The sequence below is a fragment of the Protomyctophum parallelum genome (assembly GCF_964188405.1).
Source record: "Protomyctophum parallelum genome assembly, chromosome: 13".
Lineage (NCBI taxonomy): Eukaryota > Metazoa > Chordata > Actinopteri > Myctophiformes > Myctophidae > Protomyctophum > Protomyctophum parallelum.
This window is the reverse complement of record NC_139708.1, coordinates 6,117,543-6,129,165: the sequence shown is the minus strand read 5'-3', so window position 1 is coordinate 6,129,165 and position 11,623 is coordinate 6,117,543.

The window sequence follows — 11,623 nt, the reverse complement described above, 5'->3', positions numbered from 1 at the left end:
AAATGAACACATTAAAAAACATTTTAGTTTTCTCGTGTTGTTACTTAAACATGGTCTATCTATATATGTTGTACACAAGGAACGAAACAATCGCAACACAACACGACTCAACAGTCACTTCCAATCCAGCAGCTGGTGATGTCAATTAGTCATTTTGACTGTGTGTGTCTGACTGTGTGCGTGCGCGCGTGTGTGTATCTCCAATCCAAATCACAATGTTGCACATTAAGCAATGTCAACTGTGGACCCATGGGGGGAAGATTTGTATGAAATGCATACAAATAGCAGATCTACAAGCTGTCCAAATATCGCAGCGCGCCACACACATACACACACACACACACAATATAGTACAAAAGTAAAATGTAAAATTGGAAATACTCAGCCAATAAAAGAGATCATATGACACAAAACAACAACAACTAGTTGCTGCTTTATCAAGAAACAAAGTGAAATTACACGCAGGAAATTCCATCAATTATTTTAATGATAATTAAGCAGTTAATTAGCTAAGCCAGTGCACCATTGGTCCTTCCAGCCCAGGTGGTCCCCATGAGCTAAATGAATGATTGTCATTTTGATCAATTTGCCTGTCACCTCTCCTAATAGGTGGTACCAACATCAATACAGAATGGAATTGTGGACAAAATCTTTTATAGAAGTGTATATTTGTTAGTCTCATGTGAAATGTAGCCATGCTGCAAAACTGTTTCTTCAATCAATCTTATCCAACGACACCAAAACATTCTAATAGCCTATATAGTTTTGGGTTTGAGTAATGATCACATCAAATGGTGGTTCCGTGGCTCAAATGGGTCTGAGCCTCAGGGTCTAAATGTCATCAAATGGTGGTTCCGTGGTAGCCCAAACATTTAGATTCTCGTAGAGGATTTTTTTCCGATTCTGGCGAATCTCTCTACGAGAGTCTAAAAGATAACCCCGCCCCCAACGTCGAAGAAGGAACGTTTGTGCCTCAAAATCACTCTTACCTTGTACTAATGCAAAATCTAAGCTGCTTTAAATGTTGCCCCACTTGTTTGTGAGGTGTTCGCAATCAGATTAAACACAGCACATGCTTATTTTTCAATAAAAAAGGTATTTTAATCAACTCTGTTTCGGATGGCGGCCATCTTGCTTTTCTCTCCATTGTAAATGCGCAAGAGAACCCTGGCCGCTAGGGGCGCGGGCAATATTCTGTTGCGCCGTTTACCGCATTTACATACCATTAAAATACCTTTTTTTATTGAAAAATAAGCATGTGCGGTGTTTAATCTGATTGCGAACACCTCACAAACAAGTGGGGCAACATTTAAAGCAGCTTAGATTTTGCATTAGTACAAGGTAAGAGTGATTTTGAGGCACAAACGTTCCTTCTTCGACGTTAGGGGCGGAGTTATCTTTTAGACTCTCGTAGAGAGATTCGTCAGAATCGAAATAAACCTCTACTATAATCTAAATGTTTGGGCTAGTTCCGTGGCTCAAATGCTGAATAAATAAATAATGGACCCTGATGTGTGAAAGGTTGAAAAGCACAGAGCTTAAAGCTAACAGTAGGCCAACATTAACACTCACCTGAGTTGGATCAGCTGATGGAGAATGATTGGAGATAAAGGCCTATAAAGTTTCCACTCTTGCAGAAGCGTTTTTTTTCACCAGCCTGGTTAAAAAACACGGTCGGCTCTCATTAACTCCATGATGTCAATGAAATTATAAGTTACATTCCGAGTTGTGTCATTAATATTAAAACAAACGGCTTGTGCCTTGTTGCAACAAACACTAGCAGGAGCAGCGTGCTTATTGGGCGCGTGTGTGTGCGTGTGACCAAAAGGTGGCGTTACTGGCGTGCACGACCTGATGACTTAAATCCAACCCTCCCCCCGCACGCACGCGCACACAGACGCGCGCGCCGCGCACGCACGCACACACAAGCTAGTCTTTATTTTTAGTTTTTTATTTATTTTGTATAGTTTCCATGACAGTAATAGACTGACTGACATTATCTGGCTGCATTGAAGTGTATAGCCTATAATAATATATGATTCAACTTTTAACGTTAATTGTTTTAAAATGTTTAGTAGCCTATACCTATAGTAAAACGTTTGTTAAATGTAATGTATTTATTTATTTATTTCTAATGGATGCCTTCCAGGCCAAGGCATCCATTAGTAATGGATTATATTCGCATCTTTGATGTATTTACAAACTCATCTGGATCAAATGGATTATATATTCGCATCTTTGATGTATTTACAAACTCATCTACCTGGGCAACCTGTGGTCAATGGCAGATTTTGGCACATGATAAAATCACTTTCACCTAGAAACTCCATTCACACGTTTTTTTATAATTCAGCTTACTGTGGGCACACATGTTGGAACGTTTGACTTTAGATAAGATAAGATAAGATCTTTATTGTCACTGTATGAGACATACAACGAAATTCTGTTTAGTGCAGCACAACATAACAGTATCAAGAGAGGACGCAAAGACAACGAAAAAAACACTGAAGGGGCTAAAACTAAAACTTCATGGCATAAAACTGTTAGTCCGCCATCATAGTCCAGTCCAGTCAAGTCATCTCAATCCATTAATAAATATTAAATATTCTAATGCACTGTTAAAATGATAAAATAAGGGGACCACACAATCATAAAATTCATGTGCAAATGTATCATCAGTATAGGAGGGGACCATGGGGGAATATATTATATACTGTATACTATTGCACTTGCCCATATGCTATTGCATATATATACTATATCATATTGCGTTTGCCCATAGTCTATATTGCACTTGCCAGATACAGGACAGTCATATGCGAGTGTGTGTGCGTGTATATGCGAACCAAGCAGTGTTTTCAGTGTGTTGAAATGTTTTGTAGTTTTTGAGTTATTTGCATGAACTTTTTTCACCAAAGCTCCGCGACACACAGGTTGGGAAACACTTTTTCATCATTTTTGAGGATTTGAAAAAAAAAAAAAAAAAAAAAACATGGGTTATAGCCCATCGTTTTTTGAAAATTTGAATTTTTTTTTAACCTCGTTTTTCATCATTTTTGACCATGGGCTATAGCCTATACCGTACGGCATATTATAGCACGCCGTTTTTCATCATTTTTGAGGATTTGAAAAAAATGAAAAAGTGTTTCCCAACCTGTGTGTCGCGGAGCTTTGGTGCTCCCCTTGATGTCTCCAAGTGTTCCGCCTGATTTTAACAAAAGTAACACTATCCCTCCCACGAAACCAAAAGCTATTGAGCTGCAGGCTTCCTATTGTTGCGTCGTTGTTGCTGTAACACGTGTAAATATAGACGTGCGAAAACAACAACGGCGGAACAATAGACTCTAACGACCATCGTCCATAGGAATGTTAAAGGAATGTTAATGCTAATCGCCCTTTACTGTATAAATGGGGCACAGACAGCTTGGCACTCATTCTAATCTACAGCTACTACAAGATGGAACCAGCAGCCAAAAAAAGATGCATCCAGAAGACGCTTCATTTCGCTCCCTCCAAGAAGACGCCACCAGAACCCGACAGCAGCACACACAGCGCCGCCGAGTCACCTCCACCTGACGACGGCACAGCAGCAACAACAACGGCGGCTACTACTAACGCAACGCCTACAAAGAAAGCCCCTGCCAGACTTTACCGTGATGACTACATGAAGTTTGGCTTCACCTTTACTGGGGATACAACTAACCCGATTCCGCTGTGCATCGTTTGTGGATTCAAGCTTGCAAACAGTGGCATGGTTCCCAATAAGATGAAGCGTCACCTTGATACCACTCATGCTGAACTCGCTAAGAAGGACAAAAACTTTTTCGTGAGTTTGAAAGAAAAAAAGGAGAAAGGCACAGCGAAGCAGGCAAGTCTCTTGATACGCAATACCACAAAGACTAATGAAAAAGGACTGGAATTAAGCTACCAAATCGCAGAGATGTTGGCAAAGAAGAAAATGTCACATACATTGGCAGAAACAATAATAGCCAGTGCATTCAAATTAGCGGTGTGGGCTTGCTGCCACCAGATGCTGCAAAGGAATTAGCCAATGTGCCTCTCTCAAATAACACAATTGGCCGACGCATTGAAGACATGTCTGCAGACATCGAGAATTTTGTCATAAGCAAAATTATGACGAGTGGGAAATTTGCACTGCAAGTGGATGAATCAACAGATATAAGTGGACACGCACAGCTGTTGGCAAACGTGAGATTCATTGATTGTGACGCGGATGGTGACTTCATCAGAGATAATTACCTGTTTTGCAAACAACTGCCTGGAAATACAACAGGAGAGGAAGTTTTCCGGGTGACATCGGACTATTTGGAGAAATGGAATTTAAACTGGGAAGACTGTGTCAGTGTGTGCACTGATGGAGCTGCAGCTATGACCGGGCGATACAAGGGATTTGTTAGCCGAGTGAAAGAGATTAATCCTGACGTCATGGCTACACACTGTTTTTTACACCGCGAGGCGCTGGTTGCAAAGACTTTACCAAAAGACCTGTCAGTTGTGTTGGATGATGCAGTAAGCGTCGTTAACTTTATTAAAGCAAGACCACTGAAAAGCAGGCTGTTCGCCAAACTGTGCGAGGAAATGGAGGCAGAACATCAAACTCTGCTGTTGCACACCGAGGTTCGATGGCTTTCAAGGGGAAAGGTTTTGTCGCGTGTATATGAACTGAGGGAGGAATTAAAGTGCTTTCTGTCCGCTGAGCAATCGAAATATGCCGAACTGTTTGCAAATGAGTACTGGTGTGCAAGACTAGCATACATGGCGGATATTTTTATCCATCTGAATGAACTGAACAGGAAAATGCAAGGGCGAAATGAGAACATTCTTACAAGCACGAAACACCTGGACTCATTTCGGTTGAAACTCGCCATCTGGCGGAGGACTGCAGGCAATGGAAAGCTAGACATGTTTCCTTGCTGCCACGCTGGATACAAAGACAATCGTGAATTGTGTGGGGTCATTTCTGAGCATCTGGAAACTCTCGAGGACAAATTTGCAATTTATTTCCCCCCAGTTAACGCCAAAGACTTTGCCTGGATCCGTGACCCAATGAACGTGGCAAACGTGAACAGCCCAATGCTGGAGCAAGAGCAGTTATGTGACATACAGGTGGACTATGACTGGAACAAGAAATTCAAGGAGCTAAGCCTGGACAGGTTTTGGTTGGCTGTCGGCAAAGAATATCCAGCCATCACAGCCAGCGCAATGGCAGTGCTGCTCCCCTTTTCCACAACCTACCTGTGTGAGCTTAGCTTTTCAAGCCTAACTTGCATAAAAAACAAACGCAGAGAGAGACTGAGAGCAGTTGATGAGGAGCTCCGCGTCTGTTTGTCCAGCATCCCAGCCAGGATAAAAACTCTTTGTTCAGGAAAACAAGCTCAAGGTTCACACTAAGACAGAACTTGCCAAACATATTTTCTTTTCTTTTTTTTAATCATTTTTTTTATGATTTTTCTTTTTTTTTGTACAAAATTGCTCAAGTTTAAGACCATTGTATTGTGGCAAATATTTTTGTTCTTGTTTTTACAACTCCTTTTTTTTAAGTAGGCCTATTACTTTGCATTGACAAATTGAACATGTGTGTGGTATATTTTGTAAATGAGTTTTCAAAAATAAATTGATGAAACTGAGGCACTGTCTCTGTCCTTTTCTTTCTCTTTAAAGTTATTTGAGTGCTGTCATGTGTTTTTAAACGTATATTGGGTTCAAAGAAGTTTTACTCTGTCAAAAGTATAATGTGCTTGGTATCAAAGACGTTTTACTATATATTAAATATATATATTTATTATATTTTATATATATATATATATATATATATATATATATATAACCCCCCCCCCCCCCCATATATATATATAACCCCCCCCCAGGTGTTCCCCGAGATTTTTAGGCTATGAAAAGTGTTCCCTGGGACAAAAAAGGTTGGGAAACACTGGCCTATACCATACGGCATATTATAGCACACCGTTTTTCATCATTTTTGAGGATTTGAAAAAAATGAAGAAAAAAAAAACATGGGTTATAGCCCATCGTTTTTTGAAAATTAAAAAAAAAATTAACCTCGTTTTTCATCATTTTTGACCATGGGCTATAGCCTATACCGTACGGCATATTATAGCACGCCGTTTTTCATCATTTTTGAGGATTTGAAAAAAATGAAAAAAGAAAAAAACATGGGTTATAGCCCATCGTTTTTTGAAAATTTGATTTTTTTTTTAACCTCGTTTTTCATCATTTTTGACCATGGGCTATAGCCTATACCGTACGGCATATTATAGCACGCCGTTTTTCATCATTTTTGAGGATTTGAAAAAAATGAAAAAACAAACAAAAAAACATGGGTTATAGCCCATCGTTTTTTGAAAATTTGAATTTTTCTTTTAACCTCGTTTTTCATCATTTTTGACCATGGGCTATAGCCTATACCATACGGCATATTATAGCACGCCGTTTTTCATCATTTTTGAGGATTTGAAAAAAATTTAAAATTTCCAAAAACATGGGTTATAGCCCATCGTTTTTTTTAATTTTGAACTTTTTTTTTAACCTCGTTTTTGATCATTTTTGAACATGGGCTATAGCCCCTACCGTAGGGCATACTATAGCACGCCGTTTTTCATCATTTTTGAGGATTTGAAAAAAATGAAAAGAAAAAAAAACATGGGTTATAGCCCATCGTTTTTTGAAAATTTGAAAAAAAAAATTAACCTCGTTCTGCTATAGCCCATACTGTACGGCATACTATAACAAGCCGTTTTTCATCATTTTTGAGGATTTAAAAAAAATCAAAAAACGATGGGCTATAACCCATCGGTTTTTTTTTCTTCTTTTTTTTCAAATCCTCAAAAATTATGAAAAACGGCGTGCTATAGTATGCCGTACAGTATGGGCTATTAGACGAGCGTCTAAAAATGGGATAAAAACGTCTAAAAATAGACGTCTAAAACACGTCTAAAAATAGACGTGTTTTAGACGTCTATTTTTAGACGTTTCTTATCCCATTTTTGACCATGGGCTATAGCCCATACCGTACGGCATACTATAGCACGCCGTTTTTCATCATTTTTGAGGATTAAAAGAAAATCTAAAAAATCTAAAAACGATGGGCTATAACCCATCTTTTTTTTTCTTTTTTTTTTTTTTTTCAAATGATGAAAAACGGCGTGCTATAGTATGCCGTACAGTATGGGCTATTAGACGAGCGTCTAAAAATGGGATAAAAACGTCTAAAAATAGTCGTCTAAAACACGTCTATTTTTAGACGTGTTTTAGACGTCTATTTTTAGACGTTTTTTATCCCATTTTTGACCATGGGCTATAGCCCATACCGTACGGCATACTATAGCACGCCGTTTTTCATCACTTTTTTAGGATTTGAAAAAAAGTTTAAAAATTCAAAAAACGATGGGCTATAACCCATCGGTTTTTTTCTCCATTTTTTTCAAATCCTCAAAAATGATGAAAAACGGCGTGCTATAGTATGCCGTACAGTATGGGCTATTAGACGAGCGTCTAAAAATGGGATAAAAACGTCTAAAAATAGACGTCTAAAACACGTCTAAAAATAGACGTGTTTTAGACGTCTATTTTTAGACGTTTTTTATCCCATTTTTGACCATGGGCTATAGCCCATAATGTACGGCATACTATAGCAAGCCGTTTTTCATCATTTTTGAGGATTTGAAAAAAATCTAAAAAATCTAAAAAACGATGGGCTATAACCCATCGTTTTTTTTTTTTTCATTTTTTTCAAACCCTCAAAAATGATGAAAAACGGCGTGCTATAGTATGCCGTACAGTATGGGCTATTAGACGAGCGTCTAAAAATGGGATAAAACGTCTAAAAATAGACGTGTTTTAGACGTCTATTTTTAGACGTTTTTTATCCCATTTTTGACCATGGGCTATAGCCCATACTGTACGGCATACTATAGCAAGCCGTTTTTCATCATTTTTGAGGATTTAAAAAAAATCTAAAAACGATGGGCTATAACCCATCGGTTTTTTTTTCTTCTTTTTTTTCAAATCCTCAAAAATGATGAAAAACGGCGTGCTATAGTATGCCGTACAGTATGGGCTATTAGACGAGCGTCTAAAAATGGGATAAAAACGTCTACAAATAGACGTCTAAAACACGTCTAAAAATAGACGTGTTTTAGACGTCTATTTTTGGACGTTTTCTATCCCATTTTTGACCATGGGCTATAGCCCATACTGTACGGCATACTATAGCAAGCCGTTTTTCATAATTTTTGAGGATTTGCAAAAAATCTAAAAAATCTAAAAACTATGGGCTATAACCCATCTTTTTTTTTTTTTTTTTTTTTTTTTTTAAATGATGAAAAACGGCGTGCTATAGTATGCCGTACAGTATGGGCTATTAGACGAGCGTCTAAAAATGGGATAAAAACGTCTAAAAATAGTCGTCTAAAACACGTCTATTTTTAGACGTGTTTTAGACGTCTATTTTTAGACGTTTTTTATCCCATTTTTGACCATGGGCTATAGCCCATACCGTACGGCATACTATAGCACGCCGTTTTTCATCACTTTTTTAGGATTTGAAAAAAAGTTTAAAAATTCAAAAAACGATGGGCTATAACCCATCGGTTTTTTTCTCCATTTTTTTCAAATCCTCAAAAATGATGAAAAACGGCGTGCTATAGTATGCCGTACAGTATGGGCTATTAGACGAGCGTCTAAAAATGGGATAAAAACGTCTAAAAATAGTCGTCTAAAACACGTCTAAAAATAGACGTTTTGAGGATTAAAAAAATAATAAAAAAATCTAAAAACGATGGGCTATAACCCATCGTTTTTTTTTTCTTTTTTCCAAATCCTCAAAAATGATGAAAAACGGCGTGCTATAGTATGCCGTACAGTATGGGCTATTAGACGAGCGTCTAAAAATGGGATAAAAACGTCTAAAAATAGACGTCTAAAACACGTCTAAAAATAGACGTCTAAAACACGTCTAAAAATAGACGTGTTTTAGACGTCTATTTTTAGACGTTTTTCATCCCATTTTTGACCATGGGCTATAGCCCATACTGTACGGCATACTATAGCAAGCCGTTTTTCATAATTTTTGAGGATTTTAAAAAAATCTAAAAACGATGGGCTATAACCCATCGTTTTTTTTTTCTTCTTTTTTTTTCAAATCCTCAAAAATGATGAAAAACGGCGTGCTATAGTATGCCGTACAGTATGGGCTATTAGACGAGCGTCTAAAAATGGGATAAAACGTCTACAAATAGACGTCTAAAACACGTCTAAAAATAGACGTGTTTTAGACGTCTATTTTTGGACGTTTTCTATCCCATTTTTGACCATGGGCTATAGCCCATACTGTACGGCATACTATAGCAAGCCGTTTTTCATAATTTTTGAGGATTTGCAAAAAATCTAAAAAATCTAAAAACAATGGGCTATAACCCATCGTTTTTTTTTTCTTCTTTTTTTTTCAAATCCTCAAAAATGATTAAAAACGGCGTGCTATAGTATGCCGTACAGTATGGGCTATTAGACGAGCGTCTAAAAATGGGATAAAAACGTCTAAAAATAGTCGTCTAAAACACGTCTAAAAATAGACGTTTTGAGGATTAAAAAAATAATAAAAAAATCTAAAAACGATGGGCTATAACCCATCGTTTTTTTTTTCTTTTTTCCAAATCCTCAAAAATGATGAAAAACGGCGTGCTATAGTATGCCGTACAGTATGGGCTATTAGACGAGCGTCTAAAAATGGGATAAAAACGTCTAAAAATAGACGTCTAAAACACGTCTAAAAATAGACGTGTTTTAGACGTCTATTTTTAGACGTTTTTTATCCCATTTTTGACCATGGGCTATAGCCCATACCGTACGGCATACTATAGCACGCCGTTTTTCATCACTTTTTTAGGATTTGAAAAAAATCTAAAAACGATGGGCTATAACCCATCGGTTTTTTTCTCCATTTTTTTCAAATCCTCAAAAATGATGAAAAACGGCGTGCTATAGTATGCCGTACAGTATGGGCTATTAGACGAGCGTCTAAAAATGGGATAAAAACGTCTAAAAATAGACGTCTAAAACACGTCTAAAAATAGACGTGTTTTAGACGTCTATTTTTAGACGTTTTTTATCCCATTTTTGACCATGGGCTATTTGCAAAAAATCTAAAAAATCTAAAAACGATGGGCTATAACCCATCGTTTTTTTTTTCTTCTTTTTTTTTCAAATCCTCAAAAATGATGAAAAACGGCGTGCTATAGTATGCCGTACAGTATGGGCTATTAGACGAGCGTCTAAAAATGGGATAAAAATGTCTAAAAATAGTCGTCTAAAACACGTCTAAAAATAGACGTGTTTTAGACGTCTATTTTAGAAGTTTTTTATCCCATTTTTGACCATGGGCTATAGCCCATACCGTACGGCATACTATAGCACGCCGTTTTTCATCATTTTTTAGGATTTGAAAAAAAGTTAAATAATTCAAAAAACGATGGGCTATAACCCATCGTATTTTTTTCAAACCCTCAAAAATGATTAAAAACGGCGTGCTATAGTACGCCGTACAGTATGGGCTATTAGACGAGCGTCTAAAAATGGGATAAAAACGTCTAAAAATAGACGTCTAAAACACATCTAAAAATAGACGTGTTTTAGACGTCTATTTTAGACGTTTTTTATCCCATTTTTGACCATGGGCTATAGCCCATACTGTACGGCATACTATAGCAAGCCGTTTTTCATCATTTTTGAGGATTTGAAAAAAATCTAAAAAATCTAAAAACGATGGGCTATAACCCATCGGGGTTTTTTTTTTCATTTTTTTTCAAATCCTCAAAAATGATGAAAAACGGCGTGCTATAGTATGCCGTACAGTATGGGCTATTAGACGAGCGTCTAAAAATGGGATAAAAACGTCTAAAAATAGTCGTCTAAAACACGTCTAAAAATAGACGTGTTTTAGACGTCTATTTTAGACGTTTTTTATCCCATTTTTGACCATGGGCTATAGCCCATACCGTACGGCATACTATAGCACACAGTTTTTCATCATTTTTGAGGATTTGAAAAAAAATCAAAAAAATCAAAAAACGATGGGCTATAACCCATCGGTTTTTTTCTCCATTTTTTTCAAATCCTCAAAGATGATGAAAAACGGCGTGCTATAGTATGTCGTACGGTATGGGCTATTAGACGAGTGTCTAAAAATGGGATAAAAACGTCTAAAAATAGACGTCTAAAACACGTCTAAAAATAGACGTGTTTTAGACGTCTATTTTAGACGTTTTTTATCCCATTTTTGACCATGGGCTATAGCCCATACCGTACGGCATACTATAGCACACCGTTTTTCATCATTTTTGAGGATTTGAAAAAAATTCAAAAAATCTAAAAACGATGGGCTATACCCATCGTTTATTTTTATTTTCTTTAAAAAAAAAAAAATCCTCAAAAATGATGAAAAACGGCGTGCTATAGTATGCCGTACGGTATGGGCTATTAGACGAGCGTCTAAAAATGGGATAAAAATAGACGTCTAAAACACGTCTAAAAATTGACGTGTTTTAGACGTCTATTTTTAGACGTTTTTTTATCCCATTTTTGACCATGG